Source organism: Leuresthes tenuis, unplaced genomic scaffold (assembly GCF_036924035.1).
Source record: "Leuresthes tenuis unplaced genomic scaffold, fLeuTen1.0.hap1 SCAF_1, whole genome shotgun sequence".
In the NCBI taxonomy this organism is placed as follows: domain Eukaryota; kingdom Metazoa; phylum Chordata; class Actinopteri; order Atheriniformes; family Atherinopsidae; genus Leuresthes; species Leuresthes tenuis.
Window position 1 is genome coordinate 1,256,966 of NW_027325355.1, and position 27,523 is coordinate 1,284,488.

The window sequence follows — 27,523 nt, forward strand, 5'->3', positions numbered from 1 at the left end:
AGTGTATGATTCCAGTACCTATATAATGCACATTTGTCACCGATATTGTTGCTTACGGCCACACCACCCTGAATAAGCCCAACCTCGTCTGATCTCGGAAGCCAAGCAGGGTTGGGCCTGGTTAGTACTTGAATGGGAGACCGCTTGGGAATACCAGGTGCTGTAAGCTTTTTCTGTTCTCTCTACCACCTGCATGTCTTTTGTTGCAACGTCTGATCACCCTGTGACACATGAGGAAGTTGGCCATCTTCAGCTGCTGCTGCTTTGTTGGAAGACACGAAGTGATCTGAGAGTCTCAGTTTCAGCTAAAGAGAATAATCACTTCAGGGAAGAAGATGTGCCCACTACAGATCAGCCTTTCTCAGCAATTATCTGGTTACATAGAGGAACCGTATGATTCCTGTACTTATATAATGCACATTTGTCAGACACATTGTTGCTTACGGCCACACCACCCTGAACATGCCCGACCTCGTCTGATCTCGGAAGCCAAGCAGGGTTGAACCTCCTTAGTACTTGTATGGGAGACTGCTTGGGAATACCAGGTGCTGTAAGCTTCTTCTCTTCTCTCTACCACCTGCATGTCTTTTGTTGCAACGTCTGATCACCCTGTGACACATGAGGAAGTTGGTCATCTTCAGCTGCTGCTGCTTTGTTGGCTGACACGAAGTGATCTGAGAGTCTCAGTTTAAGTTGCAGAGAATGATCACATCAGAGAAGATGATTTGCCCGCTACACATCAGCCTTTCTCGGCAATTATCTGGTTGCATAGAGGAACCGTATGATTCCAGTACCTATATAATGCACATTTGTCAGAGACATTGTTGCTTACGGCCACACCACCCTGAACATGCCCGACCTCGTCTGATCTCGGAAGCCAAGGAGGGTTGGGCCTGGTTAGTACTTAAATGGGAGACCGCTTGGGAATACCAGGAGCTGTAAGCTTTTTGTCTTCTCTCGACCACCTGCATGTCTTTTGTTGCAACGTCTGATCACCCTGTGACACATGACGAAGTTGGTCATCTTCAGCTGCTGCTGCTTTGTTGGCAGACACGAAGTGATCTGAGAGTCTCAGTTTCAGCTGCAGAGAATAATCACATCAGGGAAGAAGATGTGCCCATAACAAGTCAGCCTTTCTCTGCAATTATCTGGTTACATAGAGGAATTGTATGATTCCAGTACCTATATAATGCACATTTGTCACAGAAATTGTTCCTTACGGCCACACCACCCTGAATAAGCCCGACCTCGTCTTATCTCGGAAGCCAAGGAGGGTTGGGCCTGGTTAGTACTTTAATGGGAGACTGCTTGGGAATACCAGGTTCTGTAAGAGTTTTCTCTTCTCTCTACAACCTGCATGTCTTTTGTTGCAACGTCTGATCACCCTGTGACACATGAGGAAGTTGGTCATCTTCAGCTGCTGCTGCTTTGTTGGCAGACACGAAGTGATCTGAGAGTCTCAGTTTCAGCTGCAGAGAATAATCACATCAGGGAAGAAGATGTTTCCATAACAAGTCAGCCTTTCTCTGCAATTATCTGGTTACATAGAGGAAGTGTATGATTCCAGTACCTATATAATGCACATTTGTCACAGAAATTGTTCCTTACGGCCACACCACCCTGAATAAGCCCGACCTCGTCTGATCTCGGAAGCCAAGGAGGGTTGGGCCTGGTTAGTACTTTAATGGGAGACTGCTTGGGAATACCAGGTGCTGTAAGCGTTTTCTCTTCTCTCTACAACCTGCATGTCTTTTGTTGCAACGTCTGATCACCCTGTGACACATGAGGAAGTTGGTCATCTTCAGCAGCTTCTGCTTTGTTGGCAGACACGAAGTGATCTGAGAGTCTCAGTTTCAGCTGAAGAGAATGATCACATCAGAGAAGATGATACACCCGCTACACATCAGCCTTTCTCGGCAATTATCTGGTTGCATAGAGGAACCGTATGATTCCAGTGCCTATATAATGCACATTTGTCAGATACATTGCTGCTTACGGCCACACCACCCTGAACATGCCCGACCTCGTCTGATCTCAGGAGCCAAGCAGGGTTGGTCCTGGTTAGTACTTAAATGGGAGACTGCTTGGGAATACCAGGTGCTGTAAGCGTTTTCTCTTCTCTCTACAACCTGCATGTCTTTTGTTGCAACGTCTGGTCACCCTGTGACACATGAGGAAGTTGGTCATCTTCAGCAGCTGCTGCTTTGTTGGCAGACACGAAGTGATCTGAGAGTCTCAGTTTCAGCTGAAGAGAATGATCACATCAGAGAAGATGATATGCCCACTACACATCAGCCTTTCTCGGCAATTATCTGGTTTCATAGAGCAAGTGTATGATTCCAGTACCTATATAATTCACATTTGTAACAGATATTGTCGCTTACCGCCACACCACCCTGAATAAGCCCCACCTTGTCTTATCTCGGAAGCCAAGCAGGGTTGGGTCTGGTTTGTACTTCAATGGGAGACTGCTTGGGAATACCAGGTGCTGTAAGCTGTTTCTCTTCTCTCTACCACCTGCATGTGTTTTGTTGCAACGTCTGATCACCCTGTGACACATGAGGAAGTTGGTCATCTTCAGCTGCTGCTGCTTTGTTGGCAGACACGAAGTGATCTAAGAGTCTCAGTTTCAGCTGAAGAGAATGATCACATCAGAGAAGATGATATCCCCACTACACATCAGCCTTTCTCGGCAATTATCTGGTTTCATAGAGGAAGTGTATGATTCCAGTACCTATATAATTCACATTTGTAACAAATATATTTGCTTACCGCCACACCACCCTGAATAAGCCCGACCTCGTCTGATCTCGGACGCCAAGCAGGGTTGTACCTGGTTAGTACTTGGATAGGAGACAGCTTGGGAATACCAGGTGCTGTAAGCTTTTTCTCTTCTCTCGACCACCTGCATGTCTTTTGTTGCAACGTCTGATCACCCTGTGACACGTGAAGAAGTTGGTCATCTTCAGCTCCTGCTGCTTTGTTGGCAGACATGAGGTAATCTGAGAGTCTCAGTTTCAGCTGGAGAGAATAATCACATCAGAGAAGATGATTTGTCCGCTACAAGTCAGCTTTTCTCTGCAATTATTTGGTTGCATAGAGGAACCGTATGATTCCAGTACCTATATAATGCACATTTGTCAGAGACATTGTTGCTTACGGCCACACCACCCTGAATAAGCCCGACCTCGTCTGATCTCGGAAGCCAAGCAGGTTTAGGCCTGCTTAGTATTTGATGGGAGACTGCTTGGGAATACCAGGTGCTGTAAGCTTTTTCTCTTCTCTCTACCACCTGCATGTCTTTTGTTGCAACGTCTGATCACCCTGTGACACATGAGGAAGTTGGCCATCTTCAGCTGCTGCTGCTTTGTTGGAAGACACGAAGTGATCTGAGAGTCTCAGTTTCAGCTAAAGAGAATAATCACTTCAGGGAAGAAGATGTGCCCACTACAGATCAGCCTTTCTCAGCAATTATCTGGTTACATAGAGGAACCGTATGATTCCTGTACTTATATAATGCACATTTGTCAGACACATTGTTGCTTACGGCCACACCACCCTGAACATGCCCGACCTCGTCTGATCTCGGAAGCCAAGCAGGGTTGAACCTCCTTAGTACTTGTATGGGAGACTGCTTGGGAATACCAGGTGCTGTAAGCTTCTTCTCTTCTCTCTACCACCTGCATGTCTTTTGTTGCAACGTCTGATCACCCTGTGACACATGAGGAAGTTGGTCATCTTCAGCTGCTGCTGCTTTGTTGGCTGACACGAAGTGATCTGAGAGTCTCAGTTTAAGTTGCAGAGAATGATCACATCAGAGAAGATGATTTGCCCGCTACACATCAGCCTTTCTCGGCAATTATCTGGTTGCATAGAGGAACCGTATGATTCCAGTACCTATATAATGCACATTTGTCAGAGACATTGTTGCTTACGGCCACACCACCCTGAACATGCCCGACCTCGTCTGATCTCGGAAGCCAAGGAGGGTTGGGCCTGGTTAGTACTTAAATGGGAGACCGCTTGGGAATACCAGGAGCTGTAAGCTTTTTGTCTTCTCTCGACCACCTGCATGTCTTTTGTTGCAACGTCTGATCACCCTGTGACACATGACGAAGTTGGTCATCTTCAGCTGCTGCTGCTTTGTTGGCAGACACGAAGTGATCTGAGAGTCTCAGTTTCAGCTGCAGAGAATAATCACATCAGGGAAGAAGATGTGCCCATAACAAGTCAGCCTTTCTCTGCAATTATCTGGTTACATAGAGGAATTGTATGATTCCAGTACCTATATAATGCACATTTGTCACAGAAATTGTTCCTTACGGCCACACCACCCTGAATAAGCCCGACCTCGTCTTATCTCGGAAGCCAAGGAGGGTTGGGCCTGGTTAGTACTTTAATGGGAGACTGCTTGGGAATACCAGGTTCTGTAAGAGTTTTCTCTTCTCTCTACAACCTGCATGTCTTTTGTTGCAACGTCTGATCACCCTGTGACACATGAGGAAGTTGGTCATCTTCAGCTGCTGCTGCTTTGTTGGCAGACACGAAGTGATCTGAGAGTCTCAGTTTCAGCTGCAGAGAATAATCACATCAGGGAAGAAGATGTTTCCATAACAAGTCAGCCTTTCTCTGCAATTATCTGGTTACATAGAGGAAGTGTATGATTCCAGTACCTATATAATGCACATTTGTCACAGAAATTGTTCCTTACGGCCACACCACCCTGAATAAGCCCGACCTCGTCTGATCTCGGAAGCCAAGGAGGGTTGGGCCTGGTTAGTACTTTAATGGGAGACTGCTTGGGAATACCAGGTGCTGTAAGCGTTTTCTCTTCTCTCTACAACCTGCATGTCTTTTGTTGCAACGTCTGATCACCCTGTGACACATGAGGAAGTTGGTCATCTTCAGCAGCTGCTGCTTTGTTGGCAGACACGAAGTGATCTGAGAGTCTCAGTTTCAGCTGAAGAGAATGATCACATCAGAGAAGATGATATGCCCACTACACATCAGCCTTTCTCGGCAATTATCTGGTTTCATAGAGCAAGTGTATGATTCCAGTACCTATATAATTCACATTTGTAACAGATATTGTCGCTTACCGCCACACCACCCTGAATAAGCCCCACCTTGTCTTATCTCGGAAGCCAAGCAGGGTTGGGTCTGGTTTGTACTTCAATGGGAGACTGCTTGGGAATACCAGGTGCTGTAAGCTGTTTCTCTTCTCTCTACCACCTGCATGTGTTTTGTTGCAACGTCTGATCACCCTGTGACACATGAGGAAGTTGGTCATCTTCAGCTGCTGCTGCTTTGTTGGCAGACATGAGGTAATCTGAGAGTCTCAGTTTCAGCTGGAGAGAATAATCACATCAGAGAAGAAGATGTGCCCACTACAAGTCAGCTTTTCTCTGCAATTATTTGGTTGCATAGAGGAACCGTATGATTCCAGTACCTATATAATGCACATTTGTCACAGACATTGTCGCTTACGGCCAAACCACCCTGAATAAGCCCGACCTCGTCTGATCTCGGAAGCCAAGCAGGTTTAGGCCTGCTTAGTACTTGATGGGAGACTGCTTGGGAATACCAGGTGCTGTAAGCTTTTTCTCTTCTCTCTACCACCTGCATGTCTTTTGTTGCAACGTCTGATCACCCTGTGACACGTGAAGAAGCTGATCATCTTCAGCTGCTGCTGCTTTGTTGATAGACACGAGGTGATCTGAGAGTCTCAGTTTCAGCTCCAGAGAATAATCACATCAAGGAGGAAGATGAACCCACTATAAGTCAGCCTTTTTCGGCAATTATCTGGTTATACAGAGGAAGTGTATGATTCCAGTACCTATATAATGCACATTTGTCACCGATATTGTTGCTTACGGCCACACCACCCTGAATAAGCCCAACCTCGTCTGATCTCGGAAGCCAAGCAGGGTTGGGCCTGATTAGTACTTGGATGGGAGACTGCTTGGGAATACCAGGTGCTGTAAGCTTCTTCTCTTCTCTCTACCACCTGCATGTCTTTTGTTGCAACTTCTGATCACCCTGTGACACATGAGGAAGTTGGTCATCTTCAGCTGCTGCTGCTTTGTTGGCTGACACGAAGTGATCTGAGAGTCTCAGTTTCAGTTGCAGATAATGATCACATCAGAGAAGATGATTATCTGGTTGCATAGAGGAACCGTATGATTCCAGTACCTATATAATGCACATTTGTCAGAGACATTTTTGCTTACGGCCACACCACCCTGAATAAGCCCGACCTCGTCTGATCTCGGACGCCAAGCAGGGTTGTACCTGGTTAGTACTTGGATGGGAGACAGCTTGGGAATACCAGGTGCTGTAAGCTTTTTCTCTTCTCTCTACCACCTGCATGTCTTTTGTTGCAACGTCTGATCACCCTGTGACACGTGAAGAAGTTGGTCATCTTCAGCTGCTGCTGCTTTGTTGGCTGACACGAAGTGATCTGAGAGTCTCAGTTTCAGTTGCAGATAATGATCACATCAGAGAAGATGATTTCCCCGCTACACATCAGCCTTTCTCGGCAATTATCTGGTTGCATAGAGGAACCGTATGATTCCAGTACCTATATAATGCACATTTGTCAGAGACATTGTTGCTTACGGCCACACCACCCTGAATAAGCCCGACCTCGTCTGATCTCGGACGCCAAGCAGGGTTGTACCTGGTTAGTACTTAGATGGGAGACAGCTTGGGAATACCAGGTGCTGTACGCTTTTTCTCTTCTCTCTACCACCTGCATGTCTTTTGTTGCAACGTCTGATCACCCTGTGACACGTGAAGAAGTTAGTCATCTTCAGCTGCTGCTGCTTTGTTGATAGACACGAGGTGATCTGAGAGTCTCAGTTTCAGCTCCAGAGAATAATCACATCAAGGAGGAAGATGAACCCACTACAAGTCAGCCTTTTTCGGCAATTATCTGGTTATACAGAGGAAGTGTATGATTCCAGTACCTATATAATGCACATTTGTCACCGATATTGTTGCTTACGGCCACACCACCCTGAATGAGCCCGACCTCGTCTGATCTCGGAAGCCAAGCACGGTTGGGCCTGGTTAGTACTTGAATGGGAGACCGCTTGGGAATACCAGGTACCTTAAGCTTTTTCTCTTCTCTCTACCACCTGCATGTCTTTTGTTGCAACGTCTGATCACCCTGTGACACATGAGGAAGTTTGTCATCTTCAGCTTCTGCTGCTTTGTTGGCAGACACGAAGTGATCTGAGAGTCTCATGTTCAGCTGGAGAAAATTATCACGTCAGGGAAGAAGATGATTTGCCCGCTACACATCAGCCTTTCTCGGCAATTATCTGGTTGCATAGAGGAACCGTATGATTCCAGTACCTATATAATGCACATTTGTCAGAGACATTGTTGCTTACGGCCACACCACCCTGAATAAGCCCCACCTTGTCTTATCTCGGACGCCAAGCAGGGTTGTACCTGGTTAGTACTTAGATGGGAGTCTGCTTGGGATTACCAGGTGCTGTAAGCTTTTTGTCTTCTCTCGACCACCTGCATGTCTTTTGTTGCAACGTCTGATCACCCTGTGACACATGAGGAAGTTGGTCATCTTCAGCTCCTGCTGCTTTGTTGATAGACACGAGGTGATCTGAGAGTCTCAGTTTCAGTTGCAGAGAATGATCACATCAGAGAAGAAGATGTGCCCACTACAAGTCAGCTTTTCTCTGCAATTATCTGGTTGCATAGAGGAACCGTATGATTCCAGTACCTATATAATGCACATTTGTCACAGACATTGTCGCTTACGGCCACACCACCCTGAATAAGCCCGACCTCGTCTGATCTCGGACGCCAAGCAGGGTTGTACCTGGTTAGTACTTGGATTGGAGTCAGCTTGGGAATACCAGGTGCTGTAAGCTTTTTCTCTTCTCTCTACCACCTGCATGTCTTTTGTTGCAACGTCTGATCACCCTGTGACACATGAGGAAGTTGGTCATCTTCAGCTGCTGCTGCTTTGTTGGCTGACACGAAGTGATCTGAGAGTCTCAGTTTAAGTTGCAGAGAATGATCACATCAGAGAAGATGATTTGCCCGCTACACATCAGCCTTTCTCGGCAATTATCTGGTTGCATAGAGGAACCGTATGATTCCTGTACCTATATAATGCACATTTGTCAGAGACATTGTTGCTTACGGCCACACCACCCTGAACATGCCCGACCTCGTCTGATCTCGGAAGCCAAGGAGGGTTGGGCCTGGTTAGTACTTAAATGGGAGACCGCTTGGGAATACCAGGAGCTGTAAGCTTTTTGTCTTCTCTCGACCACCTGCATGTCTTTTGTTGCAACGTCTGATCACCCTGTGACACATGACGAAGTTGGTCATCTTCAGCTGCTGCTGCTTTGTTGGCAGACACGAAGTGATCTGAGAGTCTCAGTTTCAGCTGCAGAGAATAATCACATCAGGGAAGAAGATGTGCCCATAACAAGTCAGCCTTTCTCTGCAATTATCTGGTTACATAGAGGAATTGTATGATTCCAGTACCTATATAATGCACATTTGTCACAGAAATTGTTCCTTACGGCCACACCACCCTGAATAAGCCCGACCTCGTCTGATCTCGGAAGCCAAGGAGGGTTGGGCCTGGTTAGTACTTAAATGGGAGACCGCTTGGGAATACCAGGAGCTGTAAGCTTTTTGTCTTCTCTCGACCACCTGCATGTCTTTTGTTGCAACGTCTGATCACCCTGTGACACATGACGAAGTTGGTCATCTTCAGCTGCTGCTGCTTTGTTGGCAGACACGAAGTGATCTGAGAGTCTCAGTTTCAGCTGCAGAGAATAATCACATCAGGGAAGAAGATGTGCCCATAACAAGTCAGCCTTTCTCTGCAATTATCTGGTTACATAGAGGAATTGTATGATTCCAGTACCTATATAATGCACATTTGTCACAGAAATTGTTCCTTACGGCCACACCACCCTGAATAAGCCCGACCTCGTCTGATCTCGGAAGCCAAGGAGGGTTGGGCCTGGTTAGTACTTTAATGGGAGACTGCTTGGGAATACCAGGTTCTGTAAGAGTTTTCTCTTCTCTCTACAACCTGCATGTCTTTTGTTGCAACGTCTGATCACCCTGTGACACATGAGGAAGTTGGTCATCTTCAGCTGCTGCTGCTTTGTTGGCAGACACGAAGTGATCTGAGAGTCTCAGTTTCAGCTGCAGAGAATAATCACATCAGGGAAGAAGATGTTTCCATAACAAGTCAGCCTTTCTCTGCAATTATCTGGTTACATAGAGGAAGTGTATGATTCCAGTACCTATATAATGCACATTTGTCACAGAAATTGTTCCTTACGGCCACACCACCCTGAATAAGCCCGACCTCGTCTGATCTCGGAAGCCAAGGAGGGTTGGGCCTGGTTAGTACTTTAATGGGAGACTGCTTGGGAATACCAGGTGCTGTAAGCGTTTTCTCTTCTCTCTACAACCTGCATGTCTTTTGTTGCAACGTCTGATCACCCTGTGACACATGAGGAAGTTGGTCATCTTCAGCAGCTGCTGCTTTGTTGGCAGACACGAAGTGATCTGAGAGTCTCAGTTTCAGCTGAAGAGAATGATCACATCAGAGAAGATGATATGCCCACTACACATCAGCCTTTCTCGGCAATTATCTGGTTTCATAGAGCAAGTGTATGATTCCAGTACCTATATAATTCACATTTGTAACAGATATGTTCGCTTACCGCCACACCACCCTGAATAAGCCCCACCTTGTCTTATCTCGGAAGCCAAGCAGGGTTGGGTCTGGTTTGTACTTCAATGGGAGACTGCTTGGGAATACCAGGTGCTGTAAGCTGTTTCTCTTCTCTCTACCACCTGCATGTGTTTTGTTGCAACGTCTGATCACCCTGTGACACATGAGGAAGTTGGTCATCTTCAGCTGCTGCTGCTTTGTTGGCAGACATGAGGTAATCTGAGAGTCTCAGTTTCAGCTGGAGAGAATAATCACATCAGAGAAGAAGATGTGCCCACTACAAGTCAGCTTTTCTCTGCAATTATTTGGTTGCATAGAGGAACCGTATGATTCCAGTACCTATATAATGCACATTTGTCACAGACATTGTCGCTTACGGCCAAACCACCCTGAATAAGCCCGACCTCGTCTGATCTCGGAAGCCAAGCAGGTTTAGGCCTGCTTAGTACTTGATGGGAGACTGCTTGGGAATACCAGGTGCTGTAAGCTTTTTCTCTTCTCTCTACCACCTGCATGTCTTTTGTTGCAACGTCTGATCACCCTGTGACACGTGAAGAAGCTGGTCATCTTCAGCTGCTGCTGCTTTGTTGATAGACACGAGGTGATCTGAGAGTCTCAGTTTCAGCTCCAGAGAATAATCACATCAAGGAGGAAGATGAACCCACTATAAGTCAGCCTTTTTCGGCAATTATCTGGTTATACAGAGGAAGTGTATGATTCCAGTACCTATATAATGCACATTTGTCACCGATATTGTTGCTTACGGCCACACCACCCTGAATAAGCCCAACCTCGTCTGATCTCGGAAGCCAAGCAGGGTTGGGCCTGGTTAGTACTTGGATGGGAGACTGCTTGGGAATACCAGGTGCTGTAAGCTTCTTCTCTTCTCTCTACCACCTGCATGTCTTTTGTTGCAACTTCTGATCACCCTGTGACACATGAGGAAGTTGGTCATCTTCAGCTGCTGCTGCTTTGTTGGCTGACACGAAGTGATCTGAGAGTCTCAGTTTCAGTTGCAGATAATGATCACATCAGAGAAGATGATTATCTGGTTGCATAGAGGAACCGTATGATTCCAGTACCTATATAATGCACATTTGTCAGAGACATTTTTGCTTACGGCCACACCACCCTGAATAAGCCCGACCTCGTCTGATCTCGGACGCCAAGCAGGGTTGTACCTGGTTAGTACTTGGATGGGAGACAGCTTGGGAATACCAGGTGCTGTAAGCTTTTTCTCTTCTCTCTACCACCTGCATGTCTTTTGTTGCAACGTCTGATCACCCTGTGACACGTGAAGAAGTTGGTCATCTTCAGCTGCTGCTGCTTTGTTGGCTGACACGAAGTGATCTGAGAGTCTCAGTTTCAGTTGCAGATAATGATCACATCAGAGAAGATGATTTGCCCGCTACACATCAGCCTTTCTCGGCAATTATCTGGTTGCATAGAGGAACCGTATGATTCCAGTACCTATATAATGCACATTTGTCAGAGACATTGTTGCTTACGGCCACACCACCCTGAATAAGCCCGACCTTGTCTAATCTCGGACGCCAAGCAGGGTTGTACCTGGTTAGTACTTGGATGGGAGACAGCTTGGGAATACCAGGTGCTGTAAGCTTTTTCTCTTCTCTCTACCACCTGCATGTCTTTTGTTGCAACGTCTGATCACCCTGTGACACGTGAAGAAGTTGGTCATCTTCAGCTGCTGCTGCTTTGTTGATAGACACGAGGTGATCTGAGAGTCTCAGTTTCAGCTCCAGAGAATAATCACATCAAGGAGGAAGATGAACCCACTACAAGTCAGCCTTTTTCGGCAATTATCTGGTTATACAGAGGAAGTGTATGATTCCAGTACCTATATAATGCACATTTGTCACCGATATTGTTGCTTACGGCCACACCACCCTGAATAAGCCCGACCTCGTCTGATCTCGGAAGCCAAGCACGGTTGGGCCTGGTTAGTACTTGAATGGGAGACCGCTTGGGAATACCAGGTACCTTAAGCTTTTTCTCTTCTCTCTACCACCTGCATGTCTTTTGTTGCAACGTCTGATCACCCTGTGACACATGAGGAAGTTGGTCATCTTCAGCTTCTGCTGCTTTGTTGGCAGACACGAAGTGATCTGAGAGTCTCATGTTCAGCTGGAGAAAATTATCACGTCAGGGAAGAAGATGATTTGCCCGCTACACATCAGCCTTTCTCGGCAATTATCTGGTTGCATAGAGGAACCGTATGATTCCAGTACCTATATAATGCACATTTGTCAGAGACATTGTTGCTTACGGCCACACCACCCTGAATAAGCCCGACCTCGTCTGATCTCGGACGCCAAGCAGGGTTGTACCTGGTTAGTACTTGGATAGGAGACAGCTTGGGAATACCAGGTGCTGTAAGCTTTTTCTCTTCTCTCTACCACCTGCATGTCTTTTGTTGCAACGTCTGATCACCCTGTGACACGTGAAGAAGTTGGTCATCTTCAGCTGCTGCTGCTTTGTTGATAGACACGAGGTGATCTGAGAGTCTCAGTTTCAGTTGCAGAGAATGATCACATCAGAGAAGATGATTTGTCCGCTACACATCAGCCTTTCTCGGCAATTATCTGGTTGCATAGAGGAACCGTATGATTCCAGTACCTATATAATGCACATTTGTCAGAGACATTGTTGCTTACGGCCACACCACCCTGAATAAGCCCGACCTCGTCTGATCTCGGACGCCAAGCAGGGTTGTACCTGGTTAGTACTTGGATAGGAGTCAGCTTGGGAATACCAGGTGCTGTAAGCTTTTTCTCTTCTCTCTACCACCTGCATGTCTTTTGTTGCAACGTCTGATCACCCTGTGACACGTGAAGAAGTTGGTCATCTTCAGCTGCTGCTGCTTTGTTGATAGACACAAGGTGATCTGAGAGTCTCAGTTTCAGCTCCAGAGAATAATCACATCAAGGAGGAAGATGAATCCACTACAAGTCAGCCTTTTTCGGCAATTATCTGGTTATACAGAGGAAGTGTATGATTCCAGTACCTATATAATGCACATTTGTCACCGATATTGTTGCTTACGGCCACACCACCCTGAATAAGCCCGACCTCGTCTGATCTCGGAAGCCAAGCACGGTTGGGCCTGGTTAGTACTTGAATGGGAGACCGCTTGGGAATACCAGGTACCTTAAGCTTTTTCTCTTCTCTCTACCACCTGCATGTCTTTTGTTGCAACGTCTGATCACCCTGTGACACATGAGGAAGTTGGTCATCTTCAGCTTCTGCTGCTTTGTTGGCAGACACGAAGTGATCTGAGAGTCTCATGTTCAGCTGGAGAAAATTATCACGTCAGGGAAGAAGATGATTTGCCCGCTACACATCAGCCTTTCTCGGCAATTATCTGGTTGCATAGAGGAACCGTATGATTCCAGTACCTATATAATGCACATTTGTCAGAGACATTGTTGCTTACGGCCACACCACCCTGAATAAGCCCGACCTCGTCTGATCTCGGACGCCAAGCAGGGTTGTACCTGGTTAGTACTTGGATAGGAGACAGCTTGGGAATACCAGGTGCTGTAAGCTTTTTCTCTTCTCTCTACCACCTGCATGTCTTTTGTTGCAACGTCTGATCACCCTGTGACACGTGAAGAAGTTGGTCATCTTCAGCTGCTGCTGCTTTGTTGATAGACACGAGGTGATCTGAGAGTCTCAGTTTCAGCTCCAGAGAATAATCACATCAAGGAGGAAGATGAATCCACTACAAGTCAGCCTTTTTCGGCAATTATCTGGTTATACAGAGGAAGTGTATGATTCCAGTACCTATATAATGCACATTTGTCACCGATATTGTTGCTTACGGCCACACCACCCTGAATAAGCCCGACCTCGTCTGATCTCGGAAGCCAAGCACGGTTGGGCCTGGTTAGTACTTGAATGGGAGACCGCTTGGGAATACCAGGTACCTTAAGCTTTTTCTCTTCTCTCTACCACCTGCATGTCTTTTGTTGCAACGTCTGATCACCCTGTGACACATGAGGAAGTTGGTCATCTTCAGCTTCTGCTGCTTTGTTGGCAGACACGAAGTGATCTGAGAGTCTCATGTTCAGCTGGAGAAAATTATCACGTCAGGGAAGAAGATGATTTGCCCGCTACACATCAGCCTTTCTCGGCAATTATCTGGTTGCATAGAGGAACCGTATGATTCCAGTACCTATATAATGCACATTTGTCAGAGACATTGTTGCTTACGGCCACACCACCCTGAATAAGCCCGACCTCGTCTGATCTCGGACGCCAAGCAGGGTTGTACCTGGTTAGTACTTGGATAGGAGACAGCTTGGGAATACCAGGTGCTGTAAGCTTTTTCTCTTCTCTCTACCACCTGCATGTCTTTTGTTGCAACGTCTGATCACCCTGTGACACGTGAAGAAGTTGGTCATCTTCAGCTGCTGCTGCTTTGTTGATAGACACGAGGTGATCTGAGAGTCTCAGTTTCAGTTGCAGAGAATGATCACATCAGAGAAGATGATTTGTCCGCTACACATCAGCCTTTCTCGGCAATTATCTGGTTGCATAGAGGAACCGTATGATTCCAGTACCTATATAATGCACATTTGTCAGAGACATTGTTGCTTACGGCCACACCACCCTGAATAAGCCCGACCTCGTCTGATCTCGGACGCCAAGCAGGGTTGTACCTGGTTAGTACTTGGATAGGAGTCAGCTTGGGAATACCAGGTGCTGTAAGCTTTTTCTCTTCTCTCTACCACCTGCATGTCTTTTGTTGCAACGTCTGATCACCCTGTGACACGTGAAGAAGTTGGTCATCTTCAGCTGCTGCTGCTTTGTTGATAGACACAAGGTGATCTGAGAGTCTCAGTTTCAGCTCCAGAGAATAATCACATCAAGGAGGAAGATGAATCCACTACAAGTCAGCCTTTTTCGGCAATTATCTGGTTATACAGAGGAAGTGTATGATTCCAGTACCTATATAATGCACATTTGTCACCGATATTGTTGCTTACGGCCACACCACCCTGAATAAGCCCAACCTCGTCTGATCTCGGAAGCCAAGCAGGGTTGGGCCTGGTTAGTACTTGAATGGGAGACCGCTTGGGAATACCAGGTGCCTTAAGCTTTTTCTCTTCTCTCTACCACCTGCATGTCTTTTGTTGCAACGTCTGATCACCCTGTGACACATGAGGAAGTTGGCCATCTTCAGCTGCTGCTGCTTTGTTGGAAGACACGAAGTGATCTGAGAGTCTCAGTTTCAGCTAAAGAGAATAATCACTTCAGGGAAGAAGATGTGCCCACTACAGATCAGCCTTTCTCAGCAATTATCTGGTTACATAGAGGAACCGTATGATTCCTGTACTTATATAATGCACATTTGTCAGACACATTGTTGCTTACGGCCACACCACCCTGAACATGCCCGACCTCGTCTGATCTCGGAAGCCAAGCAGGGTTGAACCTCCTTAGTACGTGGATGGGAGACTGCTTGGGAATACCAGGTGCTGTAAGCTTCTTCTCTTCTCTCTACCACCTGCATGTCTTTTGTTGCAACTCCTGATCACCCTGTGACACATGAGGAAGTTGGTCATCTTCAGCTGCTGCTGCTTTGTTGGCTGACACGAAGTGATCTGAGAGTCTCAGTTTCAGTTGCAGATAATGATCACATCAGAGAAGATGATTTGCCCGCTACACAACAGCCTTTCTCGGCAATTATCTGGTTGCATAGAGGAACCGTATGATTCCAGTACCTATATAATGCACATTTGTCAGAGACATTGTTGCCTACGGCCACACCACCCTGAATAAGCCCGACCTCGTCTGATCTCGGACGCCAAGCAGGGTTGTACCTGGTTAGTACTTGGATGGGAGACAGCTTGGGAATACCAGGTGCTGTAAGCTTTTTCTCTTCTCTCTACCACCTGCATGTCTTTTGTTGCAACGTCTGATCACCCTGTGACACGTGAAGAAGTTAGTCATCTTCAGCTGCTGCTGCTTTGTTGATAGACACGAGGTGATCTGAGAGTCTCAGTTTCAGCTGCAGAGAATAATCACATCAAGGAGGAAGATGAACCCACTACAAGTCAGCCTTTTTCGGCAATTATCTAGTTATACAGAGGAAGTGTATGATTCCAGTACCTATATAATGCACATTTGTCACCAATATTGTTGCTTACGGCCACACCACCCTGAATAAGCCCGACCTCGTCTGATCTCGGAAGCCAAGCAGTGTTGGGCCTGGTTAGTACTTTAATGGGAGACTGCTTGGGAATACCAGGTTCTGTAAGCGTTTTCTCTTCTCTCTACAACCTGCATGTCTTTTGTTGCAACGTCTGATCACCCTGTGACACATGAGGAAGTTGGTCATCTTCAGCAGCTGCTGCTTTGTTGGCAGACACGAAGTGATCTGAGAGTCTCAGTTTCAGCTGCAGAGAATAATCACATCAAGGAGGAAGATGAACCCACTACAAGTCAGCCTTTCTCGGCAATTATCTGGTTTCATAGAGCAAGTGTATGATTCCAGTACCTATATAATTCACATTTGTAACAGATATTGTCGCTTACCGCCACACCACCCTGAATAAGCCCCACCTTGTCTTATCTCGGAAGCCAAGCAGGGTTGGGTCTGGTTTGTACTTCAATGGGAGACTGCTTGGGAATACCAGGTGCTGTAAGCTGTTTCTCTTCTCTCTACCACCTGCATGTGTTTTGTTGCAACGTCTGATCACCCTGTGACACATGAGGAAGTTGGTCATCTTCAGCTGCTGCTGCTTTGTTGGCAGACACGAAGTGATCTGAGAGTCTCAGTTTCAGCTGAAGAGAATGATCACATCAGAGAAGATGATATGCCCACTACACATCAGCCTTTCTCGGCAATTATCTGGTTTCATAGAGGAAGTGTATGATTCCAGTACCTATATAATTCACATTTGTAACAAATATATTTGCTTACCGCCACACCACCCTGAATAAGCCCCACCTTGTCTTATCTCGGAAGCCAAGTAGGGTTGGGCCTGGTTAGTACTTAGATGGGAGACTGCTTGGGATTACCAGGTGCTGTAAGCTTTTTGTCTTCTCTTGACCACCTGCATGTCTTTTGTTGCAACGTCTGATCACCCTGTGACACATGAGGAAGTTGGTCATCTTCAGCTCCTGCTGCTTTGTTGGCAGACATGAGGTAATCTGAGAGTCTCAGTTTCAGCTGGAGAGAATAATCACATCAGAGAAGAAGATGTGCCCACTACAGATCAGCCTTTCTCAGCAATTATCTGGTTACATAGAGGAACCGTATGATTCCTGTACTTATATAATGCACATTTGTCAGACACATTGTTGCTTACGGCCACACCACCCTGAACATGCCCGACCTCGTCTGATCTCGGAAGCCAAGCAGGGTTGAGCCTCCTTAGTACTTGGATGGGAGACAGCTTGGGAATACCAGGTGCTGTAAGCTTTTTCTCTTCTCTCTACCACCTGCATGTCTTTTGTTGCAACGTCTGATCACCCTGTGACACATGAGGAAGTTGGTCATCTTCAGCTGCGGCTGCTTTGTTGGCTGACACGAAGTGATCTGAGAGTCTCAGTTTCAGTTGCAGAGAATGATCACATCAGAGAAGATGATTTGCCCGCTACACATCAGCCTTTCTCGGCAATTATCTGGTTGCATAGAGGAACCGTAGTTGGCAGACACGAAGTGATCTGAGAGTCTCAGTTTCAGCTGCAGAGAATAATCACGTCAGGGAAGAAGATGTGCCCACTACACATCAGCCTTTCTCAGCAATTATCTGGTTACATAGAGGAACCGTATGATTCCAGTACCTATATAATGCACATTTGTCAGAGACGTTGTTGCTTACGGCCACACCACCCTGAATAAGCCCGACCTCGTCTGATCTCGGACGCCAAGCAGGGTTGTACCTGGTTAGTACTTGGATGGGAGACAGCTTGGGAATACCAGGTGCTGTAAGCTTTTTCTCTTCTCTCTACCACCTGCATGTCTTTTGTTGCAACGTCTGATCACCCTGTGACACGTGAAGAAGTTGGTCATCTTCAGCTGCTGCTGCTTTGTTGATAGACACGAGGTGATCTGAGAGTCTCAGTTTCAGCTCCAGAGAATAATCACATCAAGGAGGAAGATGAACCCACTACAAGTCAGCCTTTTTCGGCAATTATCTGGTTATACAGAGGAAGTGTATGATTCCAGTACCTATATAATGCACATTTGTCACCGATATTGTTGCTTACGGCCACACCACCCTGAATAAGCCCGACCTCGTCTGATCTCGGAAGCCAAGCACGGTTGGGCCTGGTTAGTACTTGAATGGGAGACCGCTTGGGAATACCAGGTACCTTAAGCTTTTTCTCTTCTCTCTACCACCTGCATGTCTTTTGTTGCAACGTCTGATCACCCTGTGACACATGAGGAAGTTGGTCATCTTCAGCTTCTGCTGCTTTGTTGGCAGACACGAAGTGATCTGAGAGTCTCATGTTCAGCTGGAGAAAATTATCACGTCAGGGAAGAAGATTATTTGCCCGCTACACATCAGCCTTTCTCGGCAATTATCTGGTTGCATAGAGGAACCGTATGATTCCAGTACCTATATAATGCACCTTTGTCACCGATGTTGTTGCTTACGGCCACACCACCCTGAATAAGCCCAACCTCGTCTGATCTCGGAAGCCAAGCAGGGTTGGGCCTGGTTAGTACTTGAATGGGAGACCGCTTGGGAATACCAGGTGCCTTAAGCTTTTTCTCTTCTCTCTACCACCTGCATGTCTTTTGTTGCAACGTCTGATCACCCTGTGACACATGAGGAAGTTGGCCATCTTCAGCTGCTGCTGCTTTGTTGGAAGACACAAAGTGATCTGAGAGTCTCAGTTTCAGCTAGAGAGAATAATCACTTCAGGGAAGAAGATGTGCCCACTACAGATCAGCCTTTCTCAGCAATTATCTGGTTACATAGAGGAACCGTATGATTCCTGTACTTATATAATGCACATTTGTCAGACACATTGTTGCTTACGGCCACACCACCCTGAACATGCCCGACCTCGTCTGATCTCGGAAGCCAAGCAGGGTTGAGCCTCCTTAGTACTTGGATGGGAGACAGCTTGGGAATACCAGGTGCTGTAAGCTTTTTCTCTTCTCTCTACCACCTGCATGTCTTTTGTTGCAACGTCTGATCACCCTGTGACACATGAGGAAGTTGGTCATCTTCAGCTGCTGCTGCTTTGTTGGCTGACACGAAGTGATCTGAGAGTCTCAGTTTCAGTTGCAGAGAATGATCACATCAGAGAAGATGATTTGCCCGCTACACATCAGCCTTTCTCGGCAATTATCTGGTTGCATAGAGGAACCGTAGTTGGCAGACACGAAGTGATCTGAGAGTCTCAGTTTCAGCTGCAGAGAATAATCACGTCAGGGAAGAAGATGTGCCCACTACACATCAGCCTTTCTCGGAAATGATCTGGTTGCATAGAGGAACCGTATGATTCCAGTACCTATATAATGCACATTTGTCAGAGACATTGTTGCTTACGGCCACACCACCCTGAACATGCCCGACCTCGTCTGATCTCGGAAGCCAAGGAGGGTTGGGCCTAGTTAGTACTTGGATGGAAGACCTCTTGGGAATACCAGGTGCTTTAAGCTTTTTCTCTTCTCTCTACCACCTGCATGTCTTTTGTTGCAACGTCTGATCACCCTATGACACATGAGGAAGTTGGTCATCTTCAGCAGCTGATGCTGCTTTGTTGGCAGACACGAAGTGATCTGAGAGTCTCAGTTTCAGTTGCAGAGAATGATCACATCAGAGAAGATTATTTGCCCGCTACACATCAGCCTTTCTCGGCAATTATCTGGTTGCATAGAGGAACCGTATGATTCCAGTACCTATATAATGCACATTTGTCAGAGACATTTTTGCTTACGGCCACACCACCCTGAAGAAGCCTGACCTCGTCTGATCTCGGACGCCAAGCAGGGTTGTACCTGGTTAGTACTTGGATGGGAGACAGCTTGGGAGTACCAGGTGCTGTAAGCTTTTTCTCTTCTCTCTACCACCTGCATGTGTTTTGTTGCAACGTCTGATCACCCTGTGACACGTGAAGAAGTTGGTCATCTTCAGCTGCTGCTGCTTTGTTGATAGACACGAGGTGATCTGAGAGTCTCAGTTTCAGCTGAAGAGAATAATCACATCAAGGAGGAAGATGAGCCCACTACAAGTCAGCCTTTTTCGGCAATTATCTGGTTACACAGAGGAAGTGTATGATTCCAGTACCTATATAATGCACATTTGTCACCGATATTGTTGCTTACGGCCACACCACCCTGAATAAGCCCGACCTCGTCTGATCTCGGAAGCCAAGCAGGGTTGGGCCTGGTTAGTACTTTAATGGGAGACTGCTTGGGAATACCAGGTGCTGTAAGCGTTTTCTCTTCTCTCTACAACCTGCATGTCTTTTGTTGCAACGTCTGATCACCCTGTGACACATGAGGAAGTTGGTCATCTTCAGCTGTTGCTGCTTTGTTGGAAGACACGAAGTGATCTGAGAGTCTCAGTTTCAGCTGAAGAGAATAATCACGTCAGGGAAGAAGATGTGCCCACTACACATCAGCCTTTCTCAGCAATTATCTGGTTACATAGAGGAACCGTATGATTCCTGTACTTATATAATGCACATTTGTCACAGACATTGTTGCTTACGGCCACACCACCCTGAATATGCCTGACCTCGTCTGATCTCGGAAGCCAAGCAGAGTTGGGCCTGGTTAGTACTTGGGTGGGAGACCGCTTGAAAATACCAGGTGCTGTAAGCTTTTTCTCTTCTCTCTACCACCTGCATGTCTTTTTTTGCAACGTCTGATCACCCTGTGACACATGAGGAAGTTGGTCATCTTCAGCTGCTGCTGCTTTGTTGGCAGACACAGAGTGATCTGAGAGTCTCAGTTTCAGCTGCAGAGAATAATCACATCAGGGAAGAATATGTGCCCACTACAAGTCAGCCTTTCTCGGCAATTATCTGGTTTCATAGAGGAAGTGTATGATTCCAGTACCTATATAATGCACATTTTTCACAGAAATTGTTCCTTACGGCCACACCACCCTGAATAAGCCTGACCTCGTCTGATCTCGGAAGCCGAGGAGGGTTGGGCCTGGTTAGTACTTTAATGGGAGACTGCTTGGGAATACCAGGTGCTGTAAGCGTTTTCTCTTCTCTCTACAACCTACATGTCTTTTGTTGCAACGTCTGATCACCCTGTGACACATGAGGTATTTGGTCATCTTCAGCTGCGGCTGCTTTGTTGGCAAACACGAAGTGATCTGAGAGTCTCAGTTTCAGCTGAAGAGAATGATCACGTCAGGGAACAAGATGTGCCCACTACACATCAGCCTTTCTCTGCAATTATCTGGTTGCATAGAGGAACCGTATGATTCCAGTACCTGTTGCTGCTTTGTTGGAAGACACGAAGTGATCTGAGAGTCTCAGTTTCAGCTGAAGAGAATAATCACGTCAGGGAAGAAGATGTGCCCACTACACATCAGCCTTTCTCAGCAATTATCTGGTTACATAGAGGAACCGTATGATTCCTGTACTTATATAATGCACATTTGTCACAGACATTGTTGCTTACGGCCACACCACCCTGAATATGCCTGACCTCGTCTGATCTCGGAAGCCAAGCAGAGTTGGGCCTGGTTAGTACTTGGGTGGGAGACCGCTTGAAAATACCAGGTGCTGTAAGCTTTTTCTCTTCTCTCTACCACCTGCATGTCTTTTTTTGCAACGTCTGATCACCCTGTGACACATGAGGAAGTTGGTCATCTTCAGCTGCTGCTGCTTTGTTGGCAGACACAGAGTGATCTGAGAGTCTCAGTTTCAGCTGCAGAGAATAATCACATCAGGGAAGAATATGTGCCCACTACAAGTCAGCCTTTCTCGGCAATTATCTGGTTTCATAAAGGAAGTGTATGATTCCAGTACCTATATAATGCACATTTTTCACAGAAATTGTTCCTTACGGCCACACCACCCTGAATAAGCCTGACCTCGTCTGATCTCGGAAGCCGAGGAGGGTTGGGCCTGGTTAGTACTTTAATGGGAGACTGCTTGGGAATACCAGGTGCTGTAAGCGTTTTCTCTTCTCTCTACAACCTACATGTCTTTTGTTGCAACGTCTGATCACCCTGTGACACATGAGGTATTTGGTCATCTTCAGCTGCGGCTGCTTTGTTGGCAAACACGAAGTGATCTGAGAGTCTCAGTTTCAGCTGAAGAGAATGATCACGTCAGGGAACAAGATGTGCCCACTACACATCAGCCTTTCTCTGCAATTATCTGGTTGCATAGAGGAACCGTATGATTCCAGTACCTATATAATGCACATTTTTCAGAGATATTGTTGCTTACGGCCACACCACCCTGAACATCCCCTTCCTCGTCTGATCTCGGAAGCCAAGCACAGTTGGGCCTGGTTTGTACTTGGATGGAAGACCTCTTGGGAATACCAGGTGCTTTAAGCTTTTTCTCTTCTCTCAACCACCTGCATGTCTTTTGTTGCAATGTCTGATCACCCTGTGACACATGAGGAAGTTGGTCATCTTCAGCTGCTGCTGCTTTGTTGGCAGACACGAAGTGATCTGAGAGTCTCATTTTCAGCTGGAGAGAATTATCACGTCAGGGAACAAGATATGCCCGCTACATATCAGCCTTTCTCTGCAAATATCTGGTTACATAGAGGAACCATATGATTTGATTACCTATATAATGCGCATTTGTCACAGAGATTGTTGCTTACGGCCAAACCACCCTGAATATGTCCAACCTCGTCTGATCTCGGAAGCCAAGGAGGGTTGGGCCTGGTTAGTACTTTGATGGGAGACCGCTTGGGAATACCAGGTGCTGTAAGCTTTTTTTCTTCTCTCTACCACCTGCATGTCTTTTGTTGCAACGTCTGATCACCCTGTGACACATGAGGAAGGTGGTCATCTTCAGCTGCTGCTGCTTTGTTGGCAGACACAAAGTGATCTGAGAGTCTCAGTTTCAGCTGAAGAGAATGATCACATCAGAGAAGATGATATGCCCGCTACACATCAGCCTTTCTCGGCAATTATCTGGTTGCATAGAGGAACCGTATGATTCCAGTACCTATATAATGCACATTTGTCAGAGACATTGTTGCTTACGGCCACACAACCCTGAACATGCCCGACCTCGTCTGATCTCGGAAGCCAAGCACAGTTGGGCCTGGTTTGTACTTGGATGGAAGACCTCTTGGGAATACGAGGTGCTGTAAGCTTTTTCTCTTCTCTCTACCACCTGCATGTCTTTTGTTGCAACGTCTGATCACCCTGTGACACATGTGGAAGTTGGTCATCTTCAGCTTCTGCTGCTTTGTTGGCAGACACAAAGTGATCTGAGAGTCTCAGTTTCAGCTCGAGAGAATAATCACGTCAGGGAAGAAGATGTGCCCACTACTTATCAGCTTTTCTCGGCAATTATCTGGTTACATAGAGGAACTGTATGATTCCAGTACCTTTATAATGCACATTTGTCACAGTTATGGTTGCTTACCGCCACACCACCCTGAATATGCCCGACCACGTCTGATCTCGGAAGCCAAGCAGGTTTGGGCCTGGTTTGTACTTGGATGGTAGACTCTCTGGGAATGCCAGGTGCTGTAAGCTTTTTCTCTTCTATCTACCACCAGCATGTCTTTTGTTGCAACGTCTGATCACCCTGTGACACATGAGGAAGTTGGTCATCTTCAGCTGCTGCTGCTTTGTTGGCAGACACAAAGTGATCTGAGAGTCTCAGTTTCAGCTGCAGAGAATAATCACGTCAGGGAAGAAGATGTGCCCACTACACATCAGCCTTTCTCGGAAATGATCTGGTTGCATAGAGGAACCGTATGATTCCAGTACCTATATAATGCACATTTGTCAGAGACATTGTTGCTTACGGCCACACCACCCTGAACATGCTCAACCTCGTCTGATCTCGGAAGCCAAGGAGGTTTGGGCCTGGTTAGTACTTGGATAGGAGACCTCTTGGGAATACCAGGTGTGGTAAGCTTTTTCTCTTCTCTCTACCACCTGCATGTCTTTTGTTGCAACGTCTGATCACCCTATGACACATGAGGAAGTTGGTCATCTTCAGCAGCTGCTGCTGCTTTGTTGGCAGACACGAAGTGATCTGAGAGTCTCAGTTTCAGCTGCAGAGAATGATCACATCAGGGAAGAAGATATGCCCATAACAAGTGAGCCTTTCTCGGAAATTATCTGGTTACATAGAGGAAGTGTATGATTCCAGTACTTATATAATGCACATTTGTCACAGTTATTGTTCCTTACGGCCACACCACCCTGAATATACCCGACCTCGTCTGATCTCGGAAGCCAAGCACGTTTGAGCCTGGTTAGTACTTGGATGGTAGACTGCTTGGGAATACCAGGTGCTGTAAGCGTTTTCTCTTCTCTCTACAACCTGCATGTCTTTTGTTGCAACGTCTGATCACCCTGTGACACATGAGGAAGTTGGTGATCTTCAGCTGCTGCTGCTTTGTTGGCAGACACCAAGTGATCTGAGAGTCTCAGTTTCAGCTGCAGAGAATAATCACATCAGGGAAGAAGATGTGCCCATAACAAGTCAGCCTTTCTCTGCAATTATCTGGTTACATAGAGGAAGTGTATGATTCCAGTACCTATATAATGCACATTTGTCACAGAAATTGTTCCTTACGATCACACCACCCTGAATATGCCCGACCTCGTCTGATCTCGGAAGCCAAGGAGGGTTGGGCCTGGTTAGTACTTTAATGGGAGACTGCTTGGGAATACCAGGTGCTGTAAGCGTTTTCTCTTCTCTCAACAACCTGCATGTCTTTTGTTGCAACGTCTGATCACCCTGTGACACATGAGGAAGTTGGTCATCTTCAGCTGCTGCTGCTTTGTTGGCAGACACGAAGTGATCTGAGAGTCTCAGTTTCAGCTGAAGAGAATAATCACGTCAGGGAAGAAGATGATTTGCCCGCTACACATCAGCCTTTCTCGGCAATTATCTGGTTGCATAGAGGAACCGTATGATTCCAGTACCTATATAATGCACATTTGTCAGAGACATTGTTGCTTACGGCCACACCACCCTGAATAAGCCCGACCTCGTCTGATCTCGGACGCCAAGCAGGGTTGTACCTGGTTAGTACTTGGATAGGAGACAGCTTGGGAATACCAGGTGCTGTAAGCTTTTTCTCTTCTCTCTACCACCTGCATGTCTTTTGTTGCAACGTCTGATCACCCTGTGACACGTGAAGAAGTTGGTCATCTTCAGCTGCTGCTGCTTTGTTGGCTGACACGAAGTGATCTGAGAGTCTCAGTTTCAGTTGCAGATAATGATCACATCAGAGAAGATGATTTCCCCGCTACACATCAGCCTTTCTCGGCAATTATCTGGTTGCATAGAGGAACCGTATGATTCCAGTACCTATATAATGCACATTTGTCAGAGACATTGTTGCTTACGGCCACACCACCCTGAATAAGCCCGACCTCGTCTGATCTCGGACGCCAAGCAGGGTTGTACCTGGTTAGTACTTGGATAGGAGTCAGCTTGGGAATACCAGGTGCTGTAAGCTTTTTCTCTTCTCTCTACCACCTGCATGTCTTTTGTTGCAACGTCTGATCACCCTGTGACACGTGAAGAAGTTGGTCATCTTCAGCTGCTGCTGCTTTGTTGATAGACACAAGGTGATCTGAGAGTCTCAGTTTCAGCTCCAGAGAATAATCACATCAAGGAGGAAGATGAATCCACTACAAGTCAGCCTTTTTCGGCAATTATCTGGTTATACAGAGGAAGTGTATGATTCCAGTACCTATATAATGCACATTTGTCACCGATATTGTTGCTTACGGCCACACCACCCTGAATAAGCCCGACCTCGTCTGATCTCGGAAGCCAAGCACGGTTGGGCCTGGTTAGTACTTGAATGGGAGACCGCTTGGGAATACCAGGTACCTTAAGCTTTTTCTCTTCTCTCTACCACCTGCATGTCTTTTGTTGCAACGTCTGATCACCCTGTGACACATGAGGAAGTTGGTCATCTTCAGCTTCTGCTGCTTTGTTGGCAGACACGAAGTGATCTGAGAGTCTCATGTTCAGCTGGAGAAAATTATCACGTCAGGGAAGAAGATGATTTGCCCGCTACACATCAGCCTTTCTCGGCAATTATCTGGTTGCATAGAGGAACCGTATGATTCCAGTACCTATATAATGCACATTTGTCAGAGACATTGTTGCTTACGGCCACACCACCCTGAATAAGCCCGACCTCGTCTGATCTCCGACGCCAAGCAGGGTTGTACCTGGTTAGTACTTGGATAGGAGACAGCTTGGGAATACCAGGTGCTGTAAGCTTTTTCTCTTCTCTCTACCACCTGCATGTCTTTTGTTGCAACGTCTGATCACCCTGTGACACGTGAAGAAGTTGGTCATCTTCAGCTGCTGCTGCTTTGTTGATAGACACGAGGTGATCTGAGAGTCTCAGTTTCAGTTGCAGAGAATGATCACATCAGAGAAGATGATTTGTCCGCTACACATCAGCCTTTCTCGGCAATTATCTGGTTGCATAGAGGAACCGTATGATTCCAGTACCTATATAATGCACATTTGTCAGAGACATTGTTGCTTACGGCCACACCACCCTGAATAAGCCCGACCTCGTCTGATCTCGGACGCCAAGCAGGGTTGTACCTGGTTAGTACTTGGATAGGAGTCAGCTTGGGAATACCAGGTGCTGTAAGCTTTTTCTCTTCTCTCTACCACCTGCATGTCTTTTGTTGCAACGTCTGATCACCCTGTGACACATGAGGAAGTTGGTCATCTTCAGCTTCTGCTGCTTTGTTGGCAGACACGAAGTGATCTGAGAGTCTCATGTTCAGCTGGAGAAAATTATCACGTCAGGGAAGAAGATGATTTGCCCGCTACACATCAGCCTTTCTCGGCAATTATCTGGTTGCATAGAGGAACCGTATGATTCCAGTACCTATATAATGCACATTTGTCAGAGACATTGTTGCTTACGGCCACACCACCCTGAATAAGCCCGACCTCGTCTGATCTCGGACGCCAAGCAGGGTTGTACCTGGTTAGTACTTGGATAGGAGACAGCTTGGGAATACCAGGTGCTGTAAGCTTTTTCTCTTCTCTCTACCACCTGCATGTCTTTTGTTGCAACGTCTGATCACCCTGTGACACGTGAAGAAGTTGGTCATCTTCAGCTGCTGCTGCTTTGTTGATAGACACGAGGTGATCTGAGAGTCTCAGTTTCAGTTGCAGAGAATGATCACATCAGAGAAGATGATTTGTCCGCTACACATCAGCCTTTCTCGGCAATTATCTGGTTGCATAGAGGAACCGTATGATTCCAGTACCTATATAATGCACATTTGTCAGAGACATTGTTGCTTACGGCCACACCACCCTGAATAAGCCCGACCTCGTCTGATCTCGGACGCCAAGCAGGGTTGTACCTGGTTAGTACTTGGATAGGAGTCAGCTTGGGAATACCAGGTGCTGTAAGCTTTTTCTCTTCTCTCTACCACCTGCATGTCTTTTGTTGCAACGTCTGATCACCCTGTGACACGTGAAGAAGTTGGTCATCTTCAGCTGCTGCTGCTTTGTTGATAGACACGAGGTGATCTGAGAGTCTCAGTTTCAGCTCCAGAGAATAATCACATCAAGGAGGAAGATGAACCCACTACAAGTCAGCCTTTTTCGGCAATTATCTGGTTA

At 46.6% G+C, this 27,523-nt stretch overlaps 1 non-coding gene and 63 pseudogenes across 1 annotated transcript; all 64 read left to right on the plus strand.

Moving 5' to 3' along the window:
• The first annotated feature begins 50 nt into the window (after positions 1–50).
• Positions 51–169, plus strand: LOC140299084 (5S ribosomal RNA). Its single transcript, XR_011914667.1, has one exon. It is a non-coding gene; the product is annotated as a 5S ribosomal RNA (ribosomal RNA).
• A 269-nt stretch (positions 170–438) lies between these two features.
• Positions 439–557, plus strand: LOC140294283 (5S ribosomal RNA; annotated as a pseudogene).
• A 269-nt stretch (positions 558–826) lies between these two features.
• On the plus strand, positions 827–945 carry LOC140300574 (5S ribosomal RNA; annotated as a pseudogene).
• Positions 946–1,214: 269 nt separating this feature from the next.
• Positions 1,215–1,333, plus strand: LOC140296848 (5S ribosomal RNA; annotated as a pseudogene).
• A 269-nt stretch (positions 1,334–1,602) lies between these two features.
• On the plus strand, positions 1,603–1,721 carry LOC140288463 (5S ribosomal RNA; annotated as a pseudogene).
• A 269-nt stretch (positions 1,722–1,990) lies between these two features.
• Positions 1,991–2,109, plus strand: LOC140289221 (5S ribosomal RNA; annotated as a pseudogene).
• Positions 2,110–2,766: 657 nt separating this feature from the next.
• On the plus strand, positions 2,767–2,885 carry LOC140294476 (5S ribosomal RNA; annotated as a pseudogene).
• Positions 2,886–3,154: 269 nt separating this feature from the next.
• Positions 3,155–3,272, plus strand: LOC140296159 (5S ribosomal RNA; annotated as a pseudogene).
• A 269-nt stretch (positions 3,273–3,541) lies between these two features.
• LOC140294284 (5S ribosomal RNA) lies at positions 3,542–3,660 on the plus strand (annotated as a pseudogene).
• Positions 3,661–3,929: 269 nt separating this feature from the next.
• Positions 3,930–4,048, plus strand: LOC140300575 (5S ribosomal RNA; annotated as a pseudogene).
• A 269-nt stretch (positions 4,049–4,317) lies between these two features.
• Positions 4,318–4,436, plus strand: LOC140296849 (5S ribosomal RNA; annotated as a pseudogene).
• Positions 4,437–4,705: 269 nt separating this feature from the next.
• On the plus strand, positions 4,706–4,824 carry LOC140288465 (5S ribosomal RNA; annotated as a pseudogene).
• A 657-nt stretch (positions 4,825–5,481) lies between these two features.
• Positions 5,482–5,599, plus strand: LOC140294407 (5S ribosomal RNA; annotated as a pseudogene).
• A 269-nt stretch (positions 5,600–5,868) lies between these two features.
• LOC140300781 (5S ribosomal RNA) lies at positions 5,869–5,987 on the plus strand (annotated as a pseudogene).
• A 237-nt stretch (positions 5,988–6,224) lies between these two features.
• On the plus strand, positions 6,225–6,343 carry LOC140290375 (5S ribosomal RNA; annotated as a pseudogene).
• Positions 6,344–6,612: 269 nt separating this feature from the next.
• On the plus strand, positions 6,613–6,731 carry LOC140294455 (5S ribosomal RNA; annotated as a pseudogene).
• Positions 6,732–7,000: 269 nt separating this feature from the next.
• Positions 7,001–7,119, plus strand: LOC140314260 (5S ribosomal RNA; annotated as a pseudogene).
• A 660-nt stretch (positions 7,120–7,779) lies between these two features.
• On the plus strand, positions 7,780–7,898 carry LOC140288377 (5S ribosomal RNA; annotated as a pseudogene).
• A 269-nt stretch (positions 7,899–8,167) lies between these two features.
• LOC140300576 (5S ribosomal RNA) lies at positions 8,168–8,286 on the plus strand (annotated as a pseudogene).
• A 269-nt stretch (positions 8,287–8,555) lies between these two features.
• Positions 8,556–8,674, plus strand: LOC140281433 (5S ribosomal RNA; annotated as a pseudogene).
• Positions 8,675–8,943: 269 nt separating this feature from the next.
• On the plus strand, positions 8,944–9,062 carry LOC140293203 (5S ribosomal RNA; annotated as a pseudogene).
• Positions 9,063–9,331: 269 nt separating this feature from the next.
• Positions 9,332–9,450, plus strand: LOC140288466 (5S ribosomal RNA; annotated as a pseudogene).
• A 657-nt stretch (positions 9,451–10,107) lies between these two features.
• Positions 10,108–10,225, plus strand: LOC140294408 (5S ribosomal RNA; annotated as a pseudogene).
• Positions 10,226–10,494: 269 nt separating this feature from the next.
• Positions 10,495–10,613, plus strand: LOC140299933 (5S ribosomal RNA; annotated as a pseudogene).
• A 237-nt stretch (positions 10,614–10,850) lies between these two features.
• On the plus strand, positions 10,851–10,969 carry LOC140290377 (5S ribosomal RNA; annotated as a pseudogene).
• Positions 10,970–11,238: 269 nt separating this feature from the next.
• Positions 11,239–11,357, plus strand: LOC140296636 (5S ribosomal RNA; annotated as a pseudogene).
• Positions 11,358–11,626: 269 nt separating this feature from the next.
• On the plus strand, positions 11,627–11,745 carry LOC140320324 (5S ribosomal RNA; annotated as a pseudogene).
• A 272-nt stretch (positions 11,746–12,017) lies between these two features.
• On the plus strand, positions 12,018–12,136 carry LOC140289916 (5S ribosomal RNA; annotated as a pseudogene).
• Positions 12,137–12,405: 269 nt separating this feature from the next.
• Positions 12,406–12,524, plus strand: LOC140292127 (5S ribosomal RNA; annotated as a pseudogene).
• Positions 12,525–12,793: 269 nt separating this feature from the next.
• Positions 12,794–12,912, plus strand: LOC140320335 (5S ribosomal RNA; annotated as a pseudogene).
• A 272-nt stretch (positions 12,913–13,184) lies between these two features.
• On the plus strand, positions 13,185–13,303 carry LOC140289917 (5S ribosomal RNA; annotated as a pseudogene).
• Positions 13,304–13,572: 269 nt separating this feature from the next.
• On the plus strand, positions 13,573–13,691 carry LOC140320346 (5S ribosomal RNA; annotated as a pseudogene).
• Positions 13,692–13,963: 272 nt separating this feature from the next.
• Positions 13,964–14,082, plus strand: LOC140289918 (5S ribosomal RNA; annotated as a pseudogene).
• A 269-nt stretch (positions 14,083–14,351) lies between these two features.
• LOC140292128 (5S ribosomal RNA) lies at positions 14,352–14,470 on the plus strand (annotated as a pseudogene).
• Positions 14,471–14,739: 269 nt separating this feature from the next.
• LOC140311892 (5S ribosomal RNA) lies at positions 14,740–14,858 on the plus strand (annotated as a pseudogene).
• A 269-nt stretch (positions 14,859–15,127) lies between these two features.
• Positions 15,128–15,246, plus strand: LOC140294938 (5S ribosomal RNA; annotated as a pseudogene).
• Positions 15,247–15,515: 269 nt separating this feature from the next.
• Positions 15,516–15,634, plus strand: LOC140293675 (5S ribosomal RNA; annotated as a pseudogene).
• Positions 15,635–15,903: 269 nt separating this feature from the next.
• LOC140288657 (5S ribosomal RNA) lies at positions 15,904–16,022 on the plus strand (annotated as a pseudogene).
• Positions 16,023–17,067: 1,045 nt separating this feature from the next.
• Positions 17,068–17,186, plus strand: LOC140292939 (5S ribosomal RNA; annotated as a pseudogene).
• A 397-nt stretch (positions 17,187–17,583) lies between these two features.
• On the plus strand, positions 17,584–17,702 carry LOC140290378 (5S ribosomal RNA; annotated as a pseudogene).
• A 269-nt stretch (positions 17,703–17,971) lies between these two features.
• On the plus strand, positions 17,972–18,090 carry LOC140320357 (5S ribosomal RNA; annotated as a pseudogene).
• A 272-nt stretch (positions 18,091–18,362) lies between these two features.
• On the plus strand, positions 18,363–18,481 carry LOC140311898 (5S ribosomal RNA; annotated as a pseudogene).
• A 269-nt stretch (positions 18,482–18,750) lies between these two features.
• Positions 18,751–18,869, plus strand: LOC140292940 (5S ribosomal RNA; annotated as a pseudogene).
• A 397-nt stretch (positions 18,870–19,266) lies between these two features.
• On the plus strand, positions 19,267–19,385 carry LOC140282114 (5S ribosomal RNA; annotated as a pseudogene).
• A 272-nt stretch (positions 19,386–19,657) lies between these two features.
• Positions 19,658–19,776, plus strand: LOC140295024 (5S ribosomal RNA; annotated as a pseudogene).
• Positions 19,777–20,045: 269 nt separating this feature from the next.
• LOC140299155 (5S ribosomal RNA) lies at positions 20,046–20,164 on the plus strand (annotated as a pseudogene).
• A 269-nt stretch (positions 20,165–20,433) lies between these two features.
• Positions 20,434–20,552, plus strand: LOC140301101 (5S ribosomal RNA; annotated as a pseudogene).
• Positions 20,553–20,821: 269 nt separating this feature from the next.
• Positions 20,822–20,940, plus strand: LOC140295641 (5S ribosomal RNA; annotated as a pseudogene).
• Positions 20,941–21,362: 422 nt separating this feature from the next.
• LOC140301102 (5S ribosomal RNA) lies at positions 21,363–21,481 on the plus strand (annotated as a pseudogene).
• Positions 21,482–21,750: 269 nt separating this feature from the next.
• LOC140295643 (5S ribosomal RNA) lies at positions 21,751–21,869 on the plus strand (annotated as a pseudogene).
• Positions 21,870–22,138: 269 nt separating this feature from the next.
• On the plus strand, positions 22,139–22,257 carry LOC140297046 (5S ribosomal RNA; annotated as a pseudogene).
• A 269-nt stretch (positions 22,258–22,526) lies between these two features.
• LOC140316517 (5S ribosomal RNA) lies at positions 22,527–22,645 on the plus strand (annotated as a pseudogene).
• A 269-nt stretch (positions 22,646–22,914) lies between these two features.
• On the plus strand, positions 22,915–23,033 carry LOC140293999 (5S ribosomal RNA; annotated as a pseudogene).
• Positions 23,034–23,302: 269 nt separating this feature from the next.
• LOC140291817 (5S ribosomal RNA) lies at positions 23,303–23,421 on the plus strand (annotated as a pseudogene).
• Positions 23,422–23,690: 269 nt separating this feature from the next.
• Positions 23,691–23,809, plus strand: LOC140296143 (5S ribosomal RNA; annotated as a pseudogene).
• Positions 23,810–24,081: 272 nt separating this feature from the next.
• On the plus strand, positions 24,082–24,200 carry LOC140293684 (5S ribosomal RNA; annotated as a pseudogene).
• A 269-nt stretch (positions 24,201–24,469) lies between these two features.
• Positions 24,470–24,588, plus strand: LOC140291470 (5S ribosomal RNA; annotated as a pseudogene).
• A 272-nt stretch (positions 24,589–24,860) lies between these two features.
• Positions 24,861–24,979, plus strand: LOC140289919 (5S ribosomal RNA; annotated as a pseudogene).
• A 269-nt stretch (positions 24,980–25,248) lies between these two features.
• LOC140292129 (5S ribosomal RNA) lies at positions 25,249–25,367 on the plus strand (annotated as a pseudogene).
• Positions 25,368–25,636: 269 nt separating this feature from the next.
• LOC140320368 (5S ribosomal RNA) lies at positions 25,637–25,755 on the plus strand (annotated as a pseudogene).
• Positions 25,756–26,027: 272 nt separating this feature from the next.
• On the plus strand, positions 26,028–26,146 carry LOC140294740 (5S ribosomal RNA; annotated as a pseudogene).
• A 269-nt stretch (positions 26,147–26,415) lies between these two features.
• On the plus strand, positions 26,416–26,534 carry LOC140292131 (5S ribosomal RNA; annotated as a pseudogene).
• Positions 26,535–26,806: 272 nt separating this feature from the next.
• Positions 26,807–26,925, plus strand: LOC140289921 (5S ribosomal RNA; annotated as a pseudogene).
• A 269-nt stretch (positions 26,926–27,194) lies between these two features.
• Positions 27,195–27,313, plus strand: LOC140292132 (5S ribosomal RNA; annotated as a pseudogene).
• The last annotated feature ends 210 nt before the right edge of the window (positions 27,314–27,523 follow it).